This window comes from Lissotriton vulgaris, chromosome 7, assembly GCF_964263255.1.
Source record: "Lissotriton vulgaris chromosome 7, aLisVul1.2, whole genome shotgun sequence".
NCBI lineage: Eukaryota > Metazoa > Chordata > Amphibia > Caudata > Salamandridae > Lissotriton > Lissotriton vulgaris.
Window position 1 is genome coordinate 913,863,576 of NC_141695.1, and position 23,942 is coordinate 913,887,517.

A 23,942-nucleotide genomic window follows, 5' to 3' on the forward strand; every position below is an offset into this window, starting at 1 on the left:
ACTTTCCTGAACAAACAAAAAATCTTCCGTGTAACGCAGGCACCCTTGCACCATAGTGCCTGCAATTGTGCTTGGCAGCCACAGGTGCACCAGCAGAGAGAGAGAGCAGGAGTGCGCCATATGTTAGTATTTAAGGCACATTCCGGCTGTCTCAGTTTGACACAGCGCAGCGAGTTGTCTGGCTGCATTGTGTTGCATCAAATGTTGATAATTCTGGCCCTGAGTCTGTTTCCTATGGATGTCAAAAAGGTATTTTTTCCAGTTGTGCTGATTATCCCTGCACCGTTCCAGTCTGCAGATTGCAAGTTTATTTCTAGCCAAGGCCTGTTGATAGTCCATATCCCTTAGGCCAGGGAATCCAGTGCTAAAAATTGAGCAACGCAAACACCTGTTACCTTCAGTGATTAAAATGGTAGTAAGATCTATATAACAGGCGTGCTCTTCTTTATTGTTATTATTATTAGTGTTTAGATTTTTATGATTATTAGTATTAGTACTAATATTCATAGTAATCTTAATATTACTACTTCTGCTAATGATAATAATAAATTACTTTTAATAGTTCTATTAATAGTATTCATGAAATTACTACCACTATTACTACAATTGCTACTAATGATAATTGTATTAATACTGCAACCACTAAAAATAATCGTAATCCTAATAATAACAACAGCAATAATGGTGAATACACGTGTGCATGCCTTGCACTATTCCTGTAGTACATTGCAGGGAGGTGGCATTTAATATTCTTGTTCGTGAATGATGCGGCCGGAAGCTCGTGCCCTGTTGTGATATGAAAGGCCTGTCCTGCGTGCAGCCCGCCTGGCGGTCGAATGTCCGCAGGTATCTGCACACAGACACACTGCAGGCCGGGCACACTAAGCCGTGCAGTCCTGGGCCCGCCGGATCTGTGTATGCGCGCGTTATTGGTGTGGCTCCCTCAGAAACGAGAGACGGAGCGAAAATGAAGATGACAAAGTCTGCGCGAGGCCTCTCCTCTCTGAAGCTATACCCACACCTGTCAGGAGAAATGAGGAAAATGTCCACATCTGTTTGCACCCCTGTCTTCATCTTGACATCCTAATCGTCTCTGCTTGCGACTAAAATTATCTGCATACCTGAGAGAGGATAGGAAGGAAATAAACAGCAGAGAGCGTGGGTGTGTGAGGGAACAGAGGGAAGCAGAGCCGGCGACGGTGCAAAGGGAAAGAGTGATGAACGAAGAGACATGGGACAGAGGATGGGAAGGGGGAGGTGGAAGTGGGAGGCATAACTGGGGGGAGGGGTTGGAAAGAACTATGGAAGGAGGATAGAGCGCCAGGGCGGGGGTGGTGGGTGGAGGAAGAGGTTGCTGAGTGAGTGGTGGATAAAAGAGAATGAGTACGCAGGGCTGGAGTGTTTGTATGAGGGGTGAGTGGCGAGGAGTTCGTGACTATGGGAGCGAAGCACAGGGGAGTTCCGATGTGAGCGCTCTGAGATGTGTTGATAGACTGTAGAGGACGACTTGAAGGTGGTGGCATTGAAAGAGACAGAGCCTTGTGAAATGAAGGACGCCTACAGCTCGGATGGTTGTTGTCTCAGTGCTTGAGCATGATTTGAGTTGCGATTGGCAGCAACAATGCACCAGACAGTTGTTTCTTATTTGGTCTTGCATTGGATGGTAACTGCTTTCTTCATTATGTTATGTTAACTTCACCTGTATAGTGCACATTCTGCTCGTGCTATGAACTTATTGTGCTTTTAGCAAGTGAGGGCCTCAATTATGAGGCCCCTTGCGCCGTTGAAACGTCACTTTTTGTGACGTTCCGTGGCGCAGGAGCCTGCTCCGTATTTACAAGCAGCACTAAGCCACTTTTTTGGGCTTAATGCTGCCTCATAAATATTGTTTTACGTTAAAGGGGCGTGCAATGGGTGTTGCTGGGGGCGTTCCCAGCAACATCCACCTCATTTTGACACTGCCCCGGATCTATGATAAATCGTAAATCTGAGGCAGCACCAAAAACGTACTCTTCATCAGGGGAGGTGTAAGGGACGCAGAACGAGGAGAAATATATTTTTTTCTCCTAGTTTTTCCGTTTTCTAAGTGTGCTGCATTCTGCAGCACACATAGAAAAAGGAAAACGCCTCTTGTAATTGTTTTTGTGCAGGAAGGATTGCCTTCCTGCACAAAACAATCATCCCCTCAATGCAGGCATCTATGCACCGTGGTGCTAAGATGCCTTCGTTGGCTCACAGTAGCCTATTGTGCGCCGGAGCAGGGGTAAAGTCCATTAATGCGCCATATCTCAGAGATATTCCTACCCTTTTCTTATGCCGTAGGGCAGCACAGCCGGAAGGCCTGCTTTGCTGCACTATGGCAAAAACACATAAATGGGGCCCTGAGAGACTTCACACATGGTACCAGGGTTACTGTCACTGACTGAATTCCCATTCATTTTGTGATGATATACCACAGCAGCCGCGGCCCGTGGAGGGAGTTCTGTGAGGTGTACAGACGGGGCGGTGGAGGGGCAGGGTGGGGGGTGGTAAACACCGGAATATGGATGATTGCAGGTAAGTAAACAATTAAATTAATAAAACGAATTTCGTAGCTCGTCCTGCATCGCATTTTGCGATGCAGGGCGTGCAACAAAATTAGTTTATTTAATTTAATTGTTTACTTACCTGCAATCATCCATATTCCGGTGTTTTTAAATTGCAAATTTTACAGAAGATGATGCATTATGTGAAAGGCATGGCAAATCAATAATTATGCAAAAAACGCAACAACCGCAGAATTGAATAATTCTAGTAGTCCTAAATATATCCTGTCTGGAACTTTTGAAAGTCTTCTTGGAGTGGGGTATTGCATCATAAAAATTTTGCTTACAGGTAAATTATTTGCTATTGCTGCGTTATTAGCAGTGGCGTAGTAAGGGGAAGGGCGGTCGGCCCTGGGCGGCAGGAGTTTTGGGGGCGGTGACCTCCCCCAGCTCTTAGCTGCCGTTTCGGGGCAGAAAAGTCTCCCCCGTTCTTCAGTGCGGCCGCTGAGGGGGAAGCAAATGCAGGGACCGACTCAGGCGATCTAAGGGCTAGCTACGCCACTGGTCATTAGGTGTACCAAGATGTAAAGGGCTTCAGTTTCGTGGACTGTAATTTCAGTGGGGCGTGATTCTCAAGATCGGATACCAATGTGAGGTTGAAAGTGTCCGTAAGGGTGTTGATATAGGTTGTAAATTAAAATGCCTTCACCAAGGTAGTCAGGTGGTCTTGCTTGAGCGTGTCAAGACTAGGAGTGGTTGGAATTGGAAGAATGTAGCAATTCCGTGTTACTCTTGTTTCGTAGAAATACAAACAAATTCTGCCTCCATGCTGGTGGAATTAATCAGCAGCACTTCTGTAAAGTAAACCCTAGACAAACCCAAAGACTCCAGCCGTCTATCAACCAGTCTTACTAGTCATCTTGCCTGTAGATAATTTTAGGGAACCTAAAGTATCCAGATGAGAAGCATGACTATGACCTGCCCACGTCCACTACCAGGTACTCAGGAGCATGTGATATTGGGTCGTGCCCTCCTTTATTATTATCAGCTCCCATTGGAAGAGTGGGTTGTCTGTCTGGAAGAGCCCAATGGAGTGGATTGACTCATTACCTCCTCGTCCTGTCTCCCCGTCCCATTCCTTATCAGTGAGCAGCTAGTCTGCTCCACAGAAACCCACAACCTAGCTGAGCTGTTTCGCACCTCCCCCAATATGGTGTCACATCCAGGCAACCATAAAGAGGGAAGTGCATCATCGGAACATCCTGTCTTTTTTTTTCTGCACGCAGTGTCTTCGTGCCTGGCTGAGCGGATGGGGTACGTTTTTTTCCTGCCCCTTTCTATTTGTTGCTGGTTGGCGGCCTGCTTTAGTGGCCGCCCCTTTTTGTGTTTGGTTTGCCCCATATGCTGCCTGTGCCTCTGTGGTTTTCGCGGTTTGCTTTAGCAGCCGTTTTTCACTGTTTCATGCTCACCTATTGAGGCCTGCTTTTGCGGACGGTTTTCTTTGCCGGACCCGCGGCGCCCTGCTTTAGCGGGCGGGGGTTGCGGCGGTGGTTTCAGTCGGTACTTGTAGTCCGTCTGGTTTCGGACTGCCTGGGGCGATTTTGGGCCAGGAGGCTGCATTTTATAGCGCCCGCCCCTTTTTTTCCAGTCCCGCGTGAGCTCGGGACCTCAGGACTACCTCTGTACTTAATGGGGTCCTTTTTTGCTTACGCTCGTTCTTCTCAGTGCCTGCTCTCTGGTTTGGTGCTGGTGTTTTTGGACTTGTGATTGAGGCTTGCTCCTGTAGTTCTTCAGTGCTGTCATGTCTTCAGGTGCTTCTTCCTCCGCTCCTCCTCTGGATGCCCTGCGCCTCTTGATCAATGAGGCTGTTTCTGCTGCTTTGCAGGCTCGGGAGTCCACTGGGCCTCCTGCCAAGGCTCTTCGTGGGTCTTCGGATCCTCAGGATGATCCTGATGGCGATTTGGGTCAGGATGATGAGGATTGTGTTCGTGGGCGCTTTGTTCAGGGTGCTGAGCTCTCTGATTTGTTTGCCCATGTCTGTGATAATTTGGGATTCTCTCCTCCTGTGTCAGATGTCCTGGAGGATGACTTCTTCACGCAGTATCACTAGCCGACTCCTGACTCCTTCCCATTGCATGTTGCGGTGCGCAAGGCGCTGGATCATGAATGGAAGGAGGTGGATAAATCTGTGTTCCTGCGCTTTTTGTCCAAGCGCTATCCTTTGGAGGGTTTTTCTACTGAGTTTCCTCAGGCTGTCAAGGTTGACAATTTGATGGCTGGACTTTCCTCTCAGGGACTGGTCCTGTCAGACGACGCCCTTCCTTCAGATGCTGTGGATAAGCGGGTTGAAGGGGCGGTGAAGCGTTCTTATGCTGCTTCTAATTTTTCTGTCAGGGCTACGGCGTATTCAAATTACATGGTCCAGTCGCTCCTCAAGGATTTTCAGGCCCTGCCCTCTCTTTTGCAGGAAGGGGAGGATGCTTCCTCTCTTTTGGCCCTCATGGAGTTGCAGGTGCGTTACTTGTCTGATCTTTCCTTTGACAATTTGAGTGCGGCGGCGGCTGCTTCTGGTGCTTCCATCGCTGCAAGACGGCATATCTGGATGCGTTCCTGGAAGGCGGAGTCTTCCCAGAAATCGGTCCTCCTGAAGTTGCTCTTTGTGGTTTCCAAGGTGTTCGGTCCTCAACTTGAGGAAATGGTCAAGCAATTGGCAGAGAACCGAAAGCTTGTGGCTCTGGTCCGCCCTCCTTCTCGGGGGCGTAAGTTTGGCTACCGTCGCGCCTTTGGGCCTCCTGCTCGGGGCGCTCTGCAGCCCTTTTGTGGCAGGGGTCGTGACCGGGGGCCCTGGAGGTGCCAAGACCCGGGCCCATGCCGGTGTTGCTGCCACCGCCTCCTCCTCTTCCCAATGACTATCTACCTTTGCCAGTTGGTGGTCGCCTCCAGTCCTTCCTGTCCCAATGGTTGTCGGTTCGAGATGCCTGGGCGGTTCAGACTGTGTCAGAGGGTTGCCGGATAGAGTTTTTCTCTCCTCCTCCTCCGTTCTTCCTTCTGACTCCCATGCCCCTTCTTCCTCTGCGGAGGGAGGCGTTGTTGGCTGGTGTGCGGCTCCTGTTGGAGAAGAGCGCTGTTGTGGAGGTTCGTCCTCTGGAAAGGGGCAAGGGTTGCTATTCGATCATCTTTCTGGTCTCCAAGAAGGATACTTCGGCTCTGCGTCCTGTTGGATCTGAAGCGCGCCAATCGCTTCGTTCTCCGTCGCCCTTTCAAAATGGTAATTCTACAGTCTATCCGGCCTCTGGTGCTTCCGGAGGGCTTCCTGGCATCCCTGGATCTAATGGATGCGTATCTGCATGTTCCTGTCCATCCAGCAGACCAGCAATTTCTCAGGTTTTCTGTGGGTTCCCTTCACTACCAGTTCCGGGTGCTCCCATTCGGCCTTTCCTCGGCGCCCAGGATTTTCACCAAACTCTTGGCCCCTCTGGTGGGTATTCTTCATTCCAAGGGGCTACAGGTGTTTCCCTATCTGGATGACTGGTTGATTGTCTCTCCTTCTTTTTCTCAGGCTCTGTCGGATGTGGACCAGGTGTGTCTTCTCCTGGAGTCCTTTGGGTTCCTCATCAACCACCGGCAGTCCTCCCTGGTGCCCTCCTAGTCCCTGAAGTTCCTGGGGGCTCTCTTCCGCATGGATCTGGGCATGGTGTTCCTCTCCCTGGAGCGCCAGTTGACTTTGTTTCGTCACCTTTCTTGGCTTCTGTCCCAGTCCCTGGTGTCCGCCCGTCTGTGGTTGCGGAGTCAAGGGATAATGGCGTCCACTTTGCATATCCTTCCTTGGGCCAGGCTGCATCTGTATGTACTGTTACATCATGTTCTGTCACTCTGGGATCCTGCCTCCCTGGACTACGAGACTCTGGTAACTGTCACTCCGGGGATTCGGACGGATCTCCAGTGGTGGTTGTCCCCTCAGTCTCTTTCCTGAGGGTTCGATCTTCTTCCTCCTCAGTCTGTGGTTGTGTTGTCCACGGATGCCAGTGCCTTGGGTTGGGGTGCCGTGCTGGGTGCCTCCACGGCTCAAGGTCGATGGTCCTGTTTCGAGTCCCTCTAGTTTCGAACTGGAAAGAGTTGAGGGCGGTTTGGTTGGCTCTTCAGTGGTTCACTCCTCTCCTTCAGGATCGGGTGGTCTCAGTGCAGACCGACAACCAGGTGGTTGTGCTTATGTCAATCGCCAAGGGGGCATGTGTCACTCTCTGTTTCTCCTCTCCTGGAAGATCGGGCTTTGGGCCGAGCTGAATCTCTTGTCTCTGACGGCGGTCTATCTTCCGGGGAAGGAGAATGGTCCTGCAGACTCTTTGAGCAGGGTGTTCCCCTCCTTGTGTCTCTGTGTCTGTCCCTAGATCTGTTCGATCAGGTTGTCCTCAGGTTCCGCCGTCCTTGGCTGGATCTCTTAGCCTCGGAGGATTCTGCCCTTCTTCCTCGGTTTTGCAGCCTTGTTCCCTCCCGGTTGGCGTGGGCCACTGATGCTTTTTCGATTCCATGGTCGACGGGGCTGCTGTTTGCCTTCCCTCCATTTGCCTTGATTCCGCGGGTCCTCCTCAAGATTCGGTTGGATCAGGCAGAGGTTCTCCTGGTGGTGCCGGAGTGGTCTTGTCAGTCTTGGTTTCCCCTTCTGCTGACCTTGTCTGTTTACCCGCATTGGAGGTTCCCCTGTGTCCCTCACCTCTGCGGGCTCCTCTTCTCGGGATTGCCTCCCTGCGCCGCCTCCGGCTGTAGGTTTGGCTCTTGAAAGGTTGAGTTTGCTGGGTCAGGGTTGCTCTGTGGGTGTTGCGCAATGTCTCCAGCTGTCTCAGCACCCTTCCACCTTGAAGTCCTATGCATGTCACTGGAAGGATTTCTCCTCCTGGTGTCTTGGGAAGGGTCTCTCTTCTGCCTCCTGTGAGGCTGTGAGGGTGTTGGACTTCTTGAGGGATGGTTTCATTTTGGGGCTTGCAGTTTCTTCCCTGCGGGCGCAGTGGGCTGCCATTCTTGCCTTTCGGGGTTCCTCTGTGTCATCTGTCTCTCCATTGGTGGCTCGCCTTCTGAGGAGGTGGTCCTCCATTTGTTGGATGTGCTGAGGGCTCTCCGCATCTATTTGGACCGTACCTCTGGTTTCCGTGAGGTTGATTCCTTGTTTGTCACCTATGGCCTCTCGGGGCAGCGTCTTTGGCCTTCTTTGTCCTCCTTGTCTCGTTGGGTCAATGGTGCTGTGATTTCTGTGTACGATTCTGCCCGTTGTCCTCTCCTTTCTTCTGTCCAGGGTAGATCGACCAGGAGTGTTTCCTCCTCGGCCATGTTCAAGGGGACGTCCTTGAGGGACATTTGTAATGCTGCCACTTGGGCTGCTCCCATACATTAGTTTCTCATTATCGACTTCAGTTGGGGATGGCGGCCTCTGCTGCCTTTGGGACTCATGTCCTGTCAGCGGTACATGGTTTGTAAAATGTACTGTTTTCTGTTGACTAAAATGGATCTGTTTTTTCTCACACTTTTTGGTCTGTTTTTTTCTTACAATCACCGTGTGCTTGGGTATGGGCTCACTGATAAGGAATGGGACGGGGAATAAGGACGAGGAGGTAATGCCCGGTTACTTACCGGTAATATCCATTAATCCGAGGCCCGGTCTCCCCGTCCCATTCCCGAGCCCTTCCCTCCCTCCCTGTCTTGGGTTTCTTTGGGTGATTGTCTGTTTTCGTTCTGGGTTTTCTTTGGTATTCCCAGGATGTTCCGATGATGCACTTCCCCCTTTATGGTTGCCTGGATGTGATGCCATATTGGGGAAGGTGCAAAACAGCTCAGCCAGGTTGTGGGCTTCTGTGGAGCAGACTAGCTGCTCACTGATAAGGAATGGGACGGGGAGACCAGGACTCAGAGTAATGGATATTACCGGTGAGTAACCGGGCATTTCAGCAGCCTTGGCAAATGCAAGTGTCAAAAGCACTGTACCGTGAATCGCAAAATGCGCATTTAAGGTAACTGAGGTTATTTTCATCCTCAGAAAGATACATGGATATAGGTGACTTATGATAGATCTCTAAATATGTTACCCATAGTTAAATGCAGTTGTATACATTAGTGATGCATGAGTTCCTTATTAACAAAGAAGGTTGAGAAAGATCCTCCCGTTACTACCGGATGACTCTCGAACTACGGGGGTGAGGAGTTTGGTGCTAAGCAGGCTGGATTACTGCAACACCCTGTATTTGGGGGCCCCTCAGTACATCATTCAAGGGCTCCAACGGGTGCAGTCGGCAGCAGCTAAGGTGGCTCTGAATAGACCATGCAGCTCCTCCACAACTTTGGCGCTGAGGGATCTCCATTGGTTGCCAATAAAAGAACGGATCAGTTTTAAGTTATTATGCATCGTCTTTAGGGTGGTCCATGGTAATGGACCATTACCACTACAAGATAAATTCAACTTGTATGAGCCCCTAGACACCTTCGGTCTGCGAACACTGGCCTAATCCAGGTTCCTAGATTTAAATGGTCTAGAATGGGTGGTAGGGGCTCAGTGTGGCAGCCGGACAACTATGGATTGGACTGCCACAGAACCTTAGGGCAGCCAACTGCCTGTCGGAATTCAGAAAGGGCTTGAAGACTCTACTGTTTCCTAGAAGCTAATCCATCTGTTATCGATCTCGAACTGCAGGTACAACTGCCAAATTTTGTCTGAGCTCCAGGATGCCCGTAGGGTGTTAGTAGTGCTATACAAAAACACAATACAATACAATACAATACAACCAGCTTTTCCTGCTCCATAGTTGTTTTTCGTAACCGTGACTCAACCAAACTTTTCATTGGAAAATAGCCCCTATGTTACCACTGTAGAGTCATTACCTCTCCTAAGCTAGTCTGTCTTTTTTCACGTTCTTAGGGGCTTCAACTTCTAGGCAACTTCAACTTTTGTGAATGTCAGACACATGTTGAAAGGTTGAACTGTCGCTTGGTAATACGTGTAAACAGAAGGAAGAGGAATCCAAATGGGAACGAATGGCAGGTGACCCCACAAGTTCTTTGGTGAAGGGCTTATGTCCCTAGATGCTATGAGATTGGCGAGCAACCCAATTCTGAAGAGGGAATAATGCTCATTGGTATCAACAAGGCCACTGTGACAATGCTGGCTTCGGTGGTTTAGACAGTGGCGACTACCACATACACAAAGTGGAGGGGTGGGGGGAGAAGCACAGGATGGAGAAATGGGAGGAGGGATGATAAGAATAAAATATAAAACAAAGATAAACTTACCTGCTGCTGGCGGCTTCCTGCGTCGCTCCTTGGTGCTGGGACTTCCTCGCCCCATCAGTCACTGCAGACTCGTCACAGAGTCCCTGTCCAATCCCCTGCTGCAGAGCAGAATGGGGAATGGCCTGAGCAGGCTAAAAGGACGCCCTGCTCAGACCAGAGAGTCTGTGGGGTTTCTCTAACTCAGCTGTTCAATACAGCCGGGTGAGAGAAGCCTAAGTGCGCATGTGAGTTTTGGTCGGCCTGAAGTGGCCAGCCAAACACACATTAGGAGTTATGGAGTGCACTAGCACTCCTCCTCCCCACTCCCGTGCCTCAGACTGCCCCTCCCTGCACATGCTGGCTGAGCCAGCAGCTTAAAAATAAAATGAGACTGAAATATCATTTTATTTTTCCTGCTGGCTCTGAACCATTGGGGCAACGATCCTCCGTCATTGCGGAGGAGCAACCTCTGTGTCTATGGTGGGCAGAATCTGCGGAATATCGCAAAGTTTTATGTAACTCCACGGATTTCCACAGAGTAGAACTCTGTGAGTTCCACCCACTCCTAGTCAAGACTGAGGCTCTTGATGGGTCATGTGTGTGGATGGTGTGTATTGGGTGAAGATCATGGCAGCAATGTGGCATATCTAGTCTAGAGACAATGATACACAAGGAACAGCATTAATGGGAAGATAAAGTAATGGTGCTGCATTGTGATTGAATAGTTTTGGTGAGAAGTTCGGATTGTAGTGAGGTTTAATTGTGGTTTATTGGTGTGCTTTCTGGAAGCATCTTTTGGGGGATATAAAACCCTTGCAGGATTGCTGATTATATGTGAAAGCGATGAGGTCAGTGATTTTCCTGGTTGACATGCACATCAAGTAGAATGTGGCATTTAGAATCGTGGCACTAGTGAAGTAAGCAATAGAAAGTTGTGGGGCAAGAAGGGTTTTTGGAGTATGGAAGTTGTATGAGGATGCCTATAATTTGTGCAAGCTGTAAGTAAGGCAGGTATCGGTAACAAAATAGCATTTTGTTTGCATGCAGAGATGGTGCCTGAAGCATGAGACACCCTGGAGTGTGCTGTAATGAGCATGCAGCATAGTGTCCATTCAGTGGTTGGTCTGTAAGTTGTGATGAGGAGAATGCTTATCAGTTTTCTGGGGTTGGAGATACATATAAACTTCGTTGAGGTAGGATTGTGTTTGTGCATATGAGAGTTGGGATTGTGCATGAAGTTCGCTAGATCATGTTGGTGACTGGTCTTATGTGTGAGGGGGAAGGGGTTCTGGCTTTTGCCCATTTGTAGGCTGTGTTCGCTTAAGGCCTCTTCACAAAGGGATGAGTATGTCACTTGATATTACACATCTGACCTAAGACTGATCACATTTACGAGAAGGCAATTCCGCGGCTTGTAGTATCAGTTTGAAAACTACAGAGCAGCAAACAAATTAAGATGGATAAACATGGAAGCGAAGCAAGAGACATCAGAGAAGAGAAAGTAAAAACAATCACATTGGAAGTGCACAATAATCTTATGGCATGAGTACAGTGCGTAAGAAAGTAAAAAAAGGAAAAACTATCACCGGTTTTACAAAGTCAACCCTTCTTTATTGGATAAAATATATAGCCCACTTATGCAACAGACAGATAAAATGAACATCATAGTTTAGTCATAGCTTGGGAGAAAACTCAGGACAATAGGAGTAGAATAACCCGAAGTACTAAGAAACAAGGAATGATTTAGACATGTTTAATCTCTGTGAGAAAGGGCTTCACGTTCTCTGAGTCACTATGACCCCAACATTAGAATCAAGAGTCTCAGTGTCCTTTACCAAGAGGCATAAAGAAGGCGTGAGGGTGACTGAAACAAACTTACTATCAAAATACACTGCAGTATGTCAAAACGAATACCCTACTCTCACCCAAAAGCGCAGGGGTGCTATTACTTGGATTCTATTACCACACTTCAACTCAGACCTTTGGGCTATCCCCAGTGGATCCACAGTGATGAGCCTAAACCAGAAAAAAATGTTGTGTTCTTGCTGCTCTCCTGAAACTATGATATTGGGACTACGGACATTTTGTTTTACAGTCACAAACCACTTTGACTCGTAAATTGGTAGCAATAGGCCACCTGGACTCATAGGGTTCATAAGGTAGAGTTGGAGGCCAACTTAATCCATAGCTTACAACCAGCAGTCCAGTTAGATTTGTGGTTGCATGCCCACAGACCACCTAAAGCAATTTCCTGGGTCACTCAGGCCAACTTGACTTGTTACTTGGAACATGCAGCCCATTTCAGTTCAATGCATGAGACTCCCAGACAAACTTGATTGATAACCTTTGATTCAGGCCCCAACTGGAACCCTAATTTGGAGTTCAGCGTTCAACTGGTTCTATAACTTGGGACCCATGAATTGAGTGTCCACTCTCCACAGCCTGGTGCGTATAGAAAGGCATCGCCACAACGTATAGCTCGCATCTCAAATGGATGGGTGTGGCATGTCAGAATCCATACCTTGATTGTATCTTCCTCTAGGACTGTAACTTTTGTCCTGCAGCCACTATATACAGACGCAAACGGTCATAAAAAAAATCATGAATGCACACATCTCTGGAAGTGCTGTACATTTAGCATGCACGGTCCCAAAATGGCACAGCAGAACTATTCCCAGGTTATGCAAACATCATAAAAATGATTTCTTCCTGAAAATTTCTAGTACTTAATAAATGACAGAATGACAGAATGGAAAACTAAAATTTCAGAGTTATATTAATAATATGCCATGTGTGCGCGCAACAATACCGCATTTGTCCAGGTTTTTTGATCCCTTGTAGGATATATATCAAGAAAAACCAGAGAAAGTAATAAAATCATAAAAATGTTTATATAGGATTTCATTACTTACGGAAATAAATATTATTTTGAACCGGTTGACAGTTTATAATGCTCTGTTTTTGCATACGTGGGACAAGGGTATGACTGTCGGCTCAGTCTGAAGTTTCTGGAAGTAGTAAATTCTACAGTTGTAAATCTCCATAATTGTTACTTTGACACTCTGACGATCTACAGAATACTGTTCTACAACATCAGCAGTTATTAATGCAATCCACTAAATTTGGAGAGTTGGATAGAAATCCCAGTTCACATAGAGAAATAATACGAAGGGTCTAGTATTAAAAAAGAAATAATTTCTGTGTATATTAAACTAAATACAATATTCAAGTTACTGTTATTAGAAGTGATATGTTTAAATGATAATTGTGCTCATATCTGAGGGAATCTGTCTCAGACTATTGCTGCAAACAAATTCTCAAGTCTGGAAATTTTCTAACAAATGTGTAATTTCTAAGAGTGCTGCAGAAAAGTTCATGCACGTTCCTGAGGCACTTTTTGTGGCTGCATACGTAGTTTGTGCAGAATATTCTTTATTTCAAGGTTTATGTACTCTTCATTGAGTCCAGTGACTGACTTTTACAAATATCGTAAGCAAAGTTCCTTTTCCAACCCCCACACTGTTTCAGTGAGTTAGATCTCCCAAAACACGAAGTTGCGTTGGACAATTGCATATAGTTTTAATGTTCGGCGAAAAATGTATCACTGGTTCGATTATTTTTCCCTTGTATAATCATTTTGTAAGGGCTGTTGCAGAGCACTCATAGAGAATTAAAATGCCACTGTTATCCATCCATCCATCCATCCATCCATCCATTCATCCATTCATTCATCCATCCATTGTGCTGCTTGCACCAGCTGTAGTAGAAGAATGTTAATGGACCTGTGTTCATGCCACAGGTAGTTTATGAATGAGGATACATCACTGTTGTTGTCAGGACTGACTGAGCAGTGAGAGGTAACAAAGACTAATTCAACCCTCAGATAAAGAAATTATGCCTCCCATCCCTCTCGATTGTTTAATTCCCAGGCTGGGCAGCCAATGACATTCAGAAGACTGCACTGCTGTTTTGAATATCCCTTCCATGGGAACGAGAGAAACATGGGTAAATGAACACCATACTTCAAACAAATAACTTGCACCAATGAATCCCAAATGAAGATGAGTTATGTGGAACAGGCTTCTCCAACAAGTAGATCATGAGCTACTGGTAGCTCTCGAGCTACCTCTGAGTATCTCTCATGTGTGCAGTCCAGCCTACGAAATAGTAAGCTTTTGTTTGGTTTGGTGGAGAAGTGTGGCTCAATGATTAGAGCGGCAGACCCTGATGCAGAGGTCTAGCCCGGGACCAGGGTTCAATTCCCTGCCTCGGTGGGTCTTGGGCTCAAAATTCCACGGACCTGATAATTCTCGCCTCAGTGCCTATTCCAATCATGGAGTCCCACTCTGCAACTCTGGGCAATAGCTTGCTTAATCTCCACAACGGCCCCCACAACGCTAAGGATGCCTGGCCTCCATCTTGGGGGTGCCCAGGAGTGGACGCCTCACAGGGAAAGCCTGTTCCTCAGAGACCACTCAGTTTACCTAGAGTAGACTAAGAATGAATTTCTTCAAATTTTCTTGGTCAACAAGTCACTCTCTTATTGGATGAATAAAATGTGCAAGTACCTCTGACAACAGCCAGAAGAGAGACCAATGCCTAGCTTCTTTGGGAAAGAAGAGGACTCAAAGAAGCCTACTGGCGACAGGAGAGAGGTGGTTTCTTAGGATAATTCTGACTAGTGGCACAAGTCGCAAACTCTAGTTTAGTGGTTGTAATCCAGCCATGTCACATGATGGGCATAGTTACTTTTCTATTGTTTGGATGATCACATTGCCTGGTACATGCAGCCAGTTGTCTGGAATAGGTACAAGATTTGCTCTAGTTATTTGTATGCCACTTCACAAGCCTAAGCTCTGCACTCTGACTCAGCATTCACCATGCTTACCTTGACTCTTTTTATAGTATTGTCATTATCTTTTTGAATCCCACAGGGCTTCTCTTCTACAAAGTACCTCTTTGGCAGTCATGATATGCAGTTCAGCTCAGCAGCCAAGGCAGATGATGCCAGAAGAATACAGATGCAGAATCCATTGCTATACATTTCCCTTTTTATTTGACATGTTTTGTGAATTGTGTGGGTCTTCCAATTTTGCATTTTTTCACCCTGAGGGATGAAAAAGAGAAAGACTTTTTGAATTTGATAACCAAACTGTTATCTTGATTCCGCAACAGATGTGACAAGAAGGGGCATTGCCTGGCAAGGCCACCTAGTTGCAACTATCCATAGCTCCCTCCGCAGAGCCAAAAGTTATTTGGGATCGTGGTCCATCCACTTATTTAAAATGGCAGTGGGCGATAGCAGGGACCCCGCTGTGCAGGCGCGGAGGCACGATGATATGGAGTGTACACAATTGTGATGACAATCCCATTCGGGCCACACTTAGAGGCCAACTTGAGGGAGCTGGTGCACTGAGTGAGCGACCGGAGCTCATGGCCTGGAACCAAAAGTGATTGTGCCCTCGGGAATGGAGTTCAGGAAGATAAACTTTACCTGGCAGCTCGTGGCCCCCGGGATGTCACAGACCTTGGGCGACCCTAAGGGCAGGCCTATTTTGAGGCTGGGGAGAAGATCTGGGCTGGCACCATAGTGGCAATAGGGCGGTTAATGGATGGCACTTCTCCTCCATGGAGTGGAGGGAACCAGCGCAAGGAGAGTGGAGGGCCATAGGCTGTGCGCTGTGCCCCAGGGGCTGCTTGAGATGGGGCTATAATCACCCTTGCCAAAAAAAACAAGCGAATCCTGTGGAGAAGCTACTGGCTTGGCCTGAGCACCATGCTGAAGTGGTTGCGGGGTCAGTGGGCCCGTGTCTGAGGATGAACTGGGAGGCAGCAGGATCTGGGAGAGTAACAGTCTTGACGGGTGCCCTCACCTACATGTGAGAGGAACCTGGAGAAGTGCAGCAGCCTCCTTATGCACAGAAGACCCTGCAGCCTGGAGATAGAGCTGTAGAGGTAGCTTGCTATACCAGAATCTTGGTAAGTCTGGTTCTGGGGAATTTGAAGTGACACAGGCGGCAGGCATGCAGGGACAGCCTTGGGTACCCATCAGGGGAATCAGAGAACACCACTGGTTCAGGATCCTGGGGGCTGGGCCCCGATCCCCATGAGGGACCCTTGCTCCATGCTTGGGAGACAGCCCCCGTTGGCCACTGGAGACTGGTGCTGTTGGATTGAAGAAGGGAGGTTGTGTTGAGCGGTTCCACTGACTGCAGGCTCTGAGGCCCCCTGAGAGGGACCCCAGCAGCAGAGAGGACAGGAACAGGGAAACTTGGCAATAAGTTGCAGGGACTGGCCCCTGCTCTGTCTGTGCCCGGGTAGGGGGGCTTATGGTTGTCCTCGGCACCTGGGGTAACACAAACACTGACTGAATATGATGAACACTGCCAACACGGCAATTGAACGCAACTTATGGTGCACACCCTGGGGGAGATTATCCTGGGACTTCTGGGCTTGGTTTTTGCCCCCACGGGTGAATATAACCCTGCCTGGGTAGGACGTTGTGGAGCTGCCTGCTGCAGAGGGTCACTTCGGTCCGACACAGGCAATGTTGAAAAACAGAGGGACTATACTGGAGCAGGATAATAACATAGACAAATGTACTGTATCAAGGCCAGAGGTGCTGCAATTGGACCATAACCATAAACAGCCTGTTGGTATGCCAGAACAGTTGCCCGCTGCTGCAATGAACATAATCTTGTTACACGACAACTGCAGACACACACAGTAGGCTGGACTACTTCCTCACGCAGTGCAAGAGTGATGGACACAACCTACTTGGCCAGGTACTTTTCTGATCATTAGCCTCCCAGAACCAGAAACTGTCAGTAAATGTAAATGTATCACTAACGTTTCCACTCTAAATATCTCTATAGGGTCTTTGGACACAGGCAAATCATTTTCATGAATTCTAACACAATGAATCTTTTCATAAGTAATTTTGTTACTGCTCCCAGCTTCTCCTGATGGGTCTGTACTGGTATTAATAGCTCCAACTTGCTCATGCATTGCTACATATAGTAATATATTATTCATGTAATTGGTTAGGCTCTGGTCATAATCTTCTGTGACAACACTCACCTTCCCTCTTTTAGCTCTGCACATTTTTCTAAAATGGCCTGTAACACCACATTTATTGCATTCTCTAGAAACAGCTGCACGTTGCTTGTATGAAGCTAAATGTAATTAGGATGGATCCACAGTGATAACAAACATTGCCAGAAGTTGGTAGCCTTCTCAATTTCATCGTTTTAGGTTTGTCAATTGACTTGTTCACAGAAGGTTTGGTACACTTTACTATCATCACTGTATCATCAGCTTTGTTAAGTTCTTTAACTGTTGGCTTTGAATCTTGAATGGAATTGGAAATATGTAGAGTCATCTAAAGGTGGATTCTTGCATTTGAGCAACCTCTCTTGGATCTTCTTATTGAAGCACCTGGTAACTAACTGGTCTCTACTTAATTGGTCTGTAAAATTACCAAATTCACATTTAGCTGCCAGTACACGTAAAGAGGCAACATACTTATCAACAGACTCAGTGGTCGTCTGCTCCCTACACACTAAATTGTGCTTCCTTACTAGTAAATTTGGTGGTTTGGAAAACTGTTTCTCCAATCCCTTAATAGCTCCTTCATAGTCATCCAGTTCTTCACCATCCTGAGGTGAGTAAACTGCTAAATGTGTGAAGATCTCATGACCGTCCATACTAAGTGAATGTTCTAATATCCACCTTCTCCTTTCAGCTTTAAACCTGAAACCATCAATTGCCCCCAAAAATGAGTTAAACGCTCAAAACCACTCCTTCCAAGCAATGGTGTGCCCTCCAGGTGATTGTAAACATGTTGGTGGAGGGTTAAAAGACTGCATGATACAATTGAATTAACCTATGGAATGTCACAGTAAAGAATGCGCAGTAAGTGGAAATTCACAACTGGCTTGGAACCTGGCCAGGCTAAGCTGATGTATGTGTTGTTGTCACCGTAAAATATCCAGGTTCCTCACTCTGGTAGATGACAGGCTGAATAATAGGGGTGTGCCTGTCACTGTAAATTCATTGCTACAATGATTTCAACATAGAAAGACCCACTTGAAATAGAACCCTTTTGATGCAAAAAAGAAACAAGGCCAATTGGAAAAGAAAATGGCCACTGGAGCAAAATGCTCTATTTCCGTGGGAGGTAGGGTTTGTTCCAAATGCCTGACTTTGTCACCAGTCAGATCAAGTACAGAAAGATGGCCGCCACGCATCCGAATAGACAAAGAGTTCCATTAGTAGAGGCAATATCGGATGCACATGGCATCTGATCGTAGGAAAGAAAACTCCTACCAATAATTTCAGAGGCTGCCCGTAACACAGCTCGGCCCGTAATCCGTGAACAGGAGTGTCCGTTCAAGCATCCGTTAATCTGATGACCTACTGCACAGTGTGCCAGACATCGCCAATATTGCATGGAAAATGAAGTTAACACCAGGCGGCTTCTTCAGGTAAGTGATGTTTATTTCAAGTTAAGTATAAAGCAAACGGACAGCCGCTGAGCAGCTCATAGACACTTCGGCTTGATGGGCACACCAACCGCCATCTCGCTCAGGCACAAGATCGAATCCTCAAGCGTGAGCCAGACCATCCATGAGCCCCTGGCCTCACTAATGACAGCTACAGCCTACAGACACAACAAAATCTCCGCCCATGCATTAACTTTTGGAACACTCTGAAACTCTCTCAAAGGGGGGAACATAGCCTTAATTAAATGGTAGTACTCCCTCATTGTTTTTATATATCACAGTGCACAATGCAAGAGAATTGCCCCGCAGTGTCTTTTGGGATCTGGACCAGCTTCCGGCGGATCTGTTGTGGGCAGGGAACTGACACAGTGTGGGACTGGCCACACTAAATTGGAATGGAATAAGGGTTGGTTGGTGGTACCTGACCTTGAAGTGTACTACCTTGTGTCACAGTTACAGCACGCCATCCAATGGTTTGCTGACGAGCCCAATTGGGAGATGTCTCTGATGGAAGGCACCTGTAGGGTGCTGATTTAGGATCTTTACTGTTGTGCAGTAGCTAAACACGAGGGACCCTTGCTGCATGGGATTAGACTGGTATGCAGACTCTAGGAACGAGCAGTGCAGGGTGTGCTTCGTAGAGTGCCTTCTTACATGCCATACCTGGAGATCTGGAAAATACGGCCTTTTGAGCAAATAGCACAGGCAATGACCATAGGCCCCTGCAGGATGGTGGATGTGTCACCCTAGACGCTTTATACTTAGCAGGCTGTTTCATCATATTGCAAGACATAAAAGAGATGTTTAACCTGGGGGCAGTTTCTTTAGTACACTAAGATACATCTACAGCTACAGGTTGGGGTTCCTTGGGTCTCCCGCGCCTACACAGACACTCGCTGCATGGCTGACACGGGTTGGGGGGGTCGAAGACTTATTATGCACGTAAATTGATCCCTACGATCAGATAGGCTTAGGTCCCCCTTCAAGATTGAGGAAACGAGGCAACAGGTGAGGAATGTAATAGAATACCTAAGAGGGTGTGAAAAGTGTTGGATAAAACCAAGATTAAGCCAAGTTTAAACCTATCCAGTATAATATAGTACACATGACATTCCTGTCCCCCAGACACCTGAGTGTAATTTACCCTGCTAGGGGCTCTGGGAATGTACGCTGCCGGGACACATTGCCGACTTCTTTCAAGTGGTGTGGAGCTGTCCTCTGAAAGTACATTATTGGGATAAGGTCCTGATTCACTTGCATAGGGCCACAGGCTGGGAGTTTCCTAGGGAACTAAAACACTGCCTTCTGGGATTGGTGCCTACAATACAAAAACAAGAAACTCAGTAGAAAATGTATGATCCTTGGATTGACGTTGGCCAAATAACATACAGCCATTAAATGGCTTAGCCCACGAACTCCCCAATGGGTGACGGGCTGCAAGATGTGACAGAATGGGCTGGGGTGGAAGAAATTCATATGAAAAAGGTGAGAGAAGACAGCAGGCTGGTGGATTACCTGCTTGCGTTGGAAGCCATGATTTATGACCTGACTGCTGACAGTGCTGTAGCCTCTCCTGTTGTAGTGGATGTGGGTTGTGGGGGGAACCACTGGAACTACTATCTCATGGGCATGGTGAGGGAGCTAAGTGCTGTCTAGACAGCTGACTATTGATATCGGGAGGAGTGGTCAAACCATGAGAAATGCTATGGAGGATAATCTTTATCGCCCTGAGGCTTACGAATAAGGATGTGGACCGCACAGAGCGGAAGTGGGCATAACAGTAAAGCTGATCATTCAATGTTTATTGTGATGTGTTTCAATAATCTCTAAGGCATGAAATCGCTCATCCAAGGTTGATGGTATTAATTGGAAGAGCTGTATCATTGCCTGATTGTATGCTTTATGCAGATCTCACAGGAGGAGCTTACCGAAAGTTTCTTCTAGTGCAGTGGGGGGGACGGGGCAGAGGTGGGCGGACCTCCTTCAGTTGTTCTGGCCTCAGTTAGCCGAGTTGCTGCCTTTTCCTTTGCCCAAGATTTGAGGTTCTGGACCATCTTTTCTGAATCTCCTTGATAGACCTCTGTGTTAATCCCATTGCATTTTTCTGCTTCATTGCCTTCCATATTTATTTGTGAATCGGCAATTGCAAGGGATGCTTTTACGGAAAGTTCATTGAGGTTGAACACACACTCTTCAGTCACTGTCTCCAGTTCCTTTGGAGAAAAAGGAATTTTAATTTTTCTGGCCCAAGCCTTCTTGTCTGTGTTTTTTCGTGACATTTCCACGTAATTTAGGGGTGGATGGCAAACTCTCAGAGATTGAGAAAAGATTCTCACACTTACTTCCACAGCACTCCTCAAAAATGTTCACTGGTGAGCTACTTCCTGGAAATGATGTCATCAAAGTAGAGCATATGTATCATTCGCTGTTTGCGAACAAGTTTACTATTTAGGTAATCTCCATTTGCGATATCCTAAACAGTAACCCACATAAATAGTGAATTGCTAATGCATCCCTGAATATTTTCTTACATTCAAAATAGTGATTACCTTTTTGCGAGTCACAAGAATCGCAATTAGGTAATCACTAATATGATATTTAATACATATGCCCCATTGTCGAAATGAAAGAGAATCAGGTACAGTCTTTCCATATTATAGCTCCAGTCCAGAATAATATGAAAAGGCTCTTTATTGACTTTTGATGGCCCACTTCATGACTGTGCATAAGAGTGTTTAGGCTCTTAGGCTAATAAAAACAACACTTACCACAGATATTGATTAGCAGTTGCAAATGGCATCAGCTTGATCCAATTGCATTTTGGGACTATTGTCCAATACCGTTTATAGGGTTCACTGGGTATTTGTTTAACTAGCTAAACTTCCTTTATTGTTTTTCTTGTGTATACCACCAATGCTCAAAACTCAGATGAGACAACCGGATGGGGTAGAAGCCATTATCAAATATTCACCTGAACTTTTTTTTCCTGGTAGCCATCACAAGTGTTGTCAGAATGGAAAGCTGCACTTCATAAGATCCATATCCAGAAATATTTGTTTTAAAAAGTTCCACAGAAAGTCCTTTGTTGTAAAGATTGTTGGAAGCAAACGGTTATTGCCGCCACATCTTCATAGTCAAAAGATTCAAGCACCATCTACCACACGGGGCATATTAGAGGTCATACATGCCAATTAATACTTCCACAGCTTTGGATTATGAAGTGGTTATTGTAACACTATCAAACTATTTATTATGAGCATCCAGCAGGATGAATTACTTAAGAAGAAAAAAAGAGATGCAAAACATCAAATGCTGGCTAGACAGGAGACTGAGATAAAAACAGAAAGGAAGTGTGTGGCGGTATCTGCAGATCGACTCATATTTTGTCAACGTCTTGTAGCACTAAATGACACATTTAAAAATCTCCTCTGCAATTCTGGAGGTGTTCTGAAGAAAGTTTTTTCCACTCTGCAGAATGTCTGAAACATGTGTTTGAGTCATTTTAAACCGGTCCATTGTAAAAAGGGATGTTTGTTGGCCATTACCAGTGATTGATAATGTGAGTTGTGCTGTCCCCACAGTCCTAGTTACTGTTGTTTGCAACGTGTTAGCAAAGCATTCCTTCTGTGCCCTTGACCCTACAGGACTAACTGTAGTCACGCAATCAATGATTACTCTAGGAGGTGGTTGAAGACTCGAGTGCATTTATATTATACAGATAAAAAAGAACAGTCATATTGCTTCATTTACATAGGCTTTGCAGGATCAGACAGAAGAGAGCTTGCACTGATCATACGCAATTAGGCCTGCCACAGACAGCAGTAGCAATAATATGAGAAAAAGATTTCAATAAAAGATCACGTATCAAACAAATAAAAGAGCACGTATCAAACAAACACAAGTCATGAAAGAAAAGCCAAAATGACAAGCATTTGCTGGTCCTAATAAACATGGACCAGCAACAAGCATCCTGAATCAAGTAGAATTTATCATTGGAATATTAGCTTTAAATTGATTTTGGAATGCGAATAATTTGGTCACCTAGCATCAGGGTGCTAGTTTCTGAGAATGCTCAAATTTTTCTAGAAAATACAGACTTATATTTGTGAATATGCGAGGTCAACAATTTGCAAAGAAAACCTTCTAATTTCGATGAAATAAACATTACTTTTGCCTTAAAGAACCAGCTTTCCATGTTTATTAAATATATTCTTGGGAACCAAACATTGCGTGTCTTTTTTATCAAGTGAGTACCTGTACTATTGAACACAGGGACATACTCTACATTTTAGGACTGTGCATGGGAGGTGAGTCCACTTTCATTATAGCAGTAATAGTCATAAGTGTGTCAAGTTCAGTGTGTTAAGTCTTCGGCATACTAATCCCAAGGCCTAAATTATCCCCTGGCCAGTCACAATGATGTCAACAATACCCACAATATATGAAAGATGAGAACCATTGTGCCAGGGCCATCATTATGCTAGGAGAGTCCAAGATGATGTCAGGAGTGCCCGTCCACAGTGTGTCAAGGTTGGGCAATAATATGGCAGCTATAGCCTCTGGAATACCATTCTACTGTTACACCAGTGATAGCCACAGGTATACCAGGAACGCCCATAGCATATCAAGGATGGACAAAGGTCAACATCATGTCAGGCACAGCAGCAGTGCCAGAAAAATGCCACAATACATCAAAAAGTCATCATTATGCAAGGCCCCGTTATATGAGAGTGAGTGACAATTGTGTCAGGAATGGCCACAAAATGTGAAGGATAGACTTCTTTAGCCACGAGCCACCATTTGGTCATGCATAGCTTTAGTTATTCCAAGAGTGCGCACAATGCATCAAGAATGAGCACTAATAGGACAGACCCACCATTAGAGCAAGTCAAGTCAAGAGATTTATATAGCGCGCTACATACCCGTAGGGTCTCAAGGCGCTTGAAGAAGGGTGGGGAATTACTTGTCGAATATCCAAGTTTTAAGTTGCTTTCTGAATGCTAGGTGGTTCTGAGTAAGGCGAAGGTGAGTGGGAAGTGAGTTCCAGGTTTTAGCTGCCAGGTAGGAGAAGGATCTACCTCCCATGGTGGTTTTGTTGATGCGAGGTACAGTGGCAAGGGCTTGGTTGGAGGATCGTAGCTGGCGGGAGGGGGTGTAGAAGGACAGTCGTGTGTTGAGGCATTCGGGTCCAAGTTCATAAAGTGCTTTGTGTGCGTGGGTTAGGAGGCGGAAAGTAATCCTCTTATTTACGGGGAGCCAGTGGAGGTTTTTCAGGTGACCAGAGATGTGTTCTTTACGCGGGATGTCTAGTATGAGCCTGGCTGAAGCGTTCTGGATGCGTTGGAATTTTTTCTGGAGTTTTGCGGTGGTACCGGCGTATAGGGTGTTTCCGTAGTCCAGGCGGCTCGTGACCAGTGCGTGGGTGACCGTTTTTCTAGTTTCGGTGGGGATCCAGCGAAATGTTTTTTTGAGCATGCGAAGAATGTTGAAGCAAGATGATGAAACGGCGTTGACTTGTCTGGTCATCGAGAGTGAGGAGTCCAGGATGACGCCAAGGTTCCGTGCGTGGTCCGTCGGGATGGGTGCTTTTCCAAGGGCCTCTGGCCACCAAGAGTCATCCCAGGCGGAGGGGGAGGTGCCTAAGAGGAGGACTTCTGTTTTG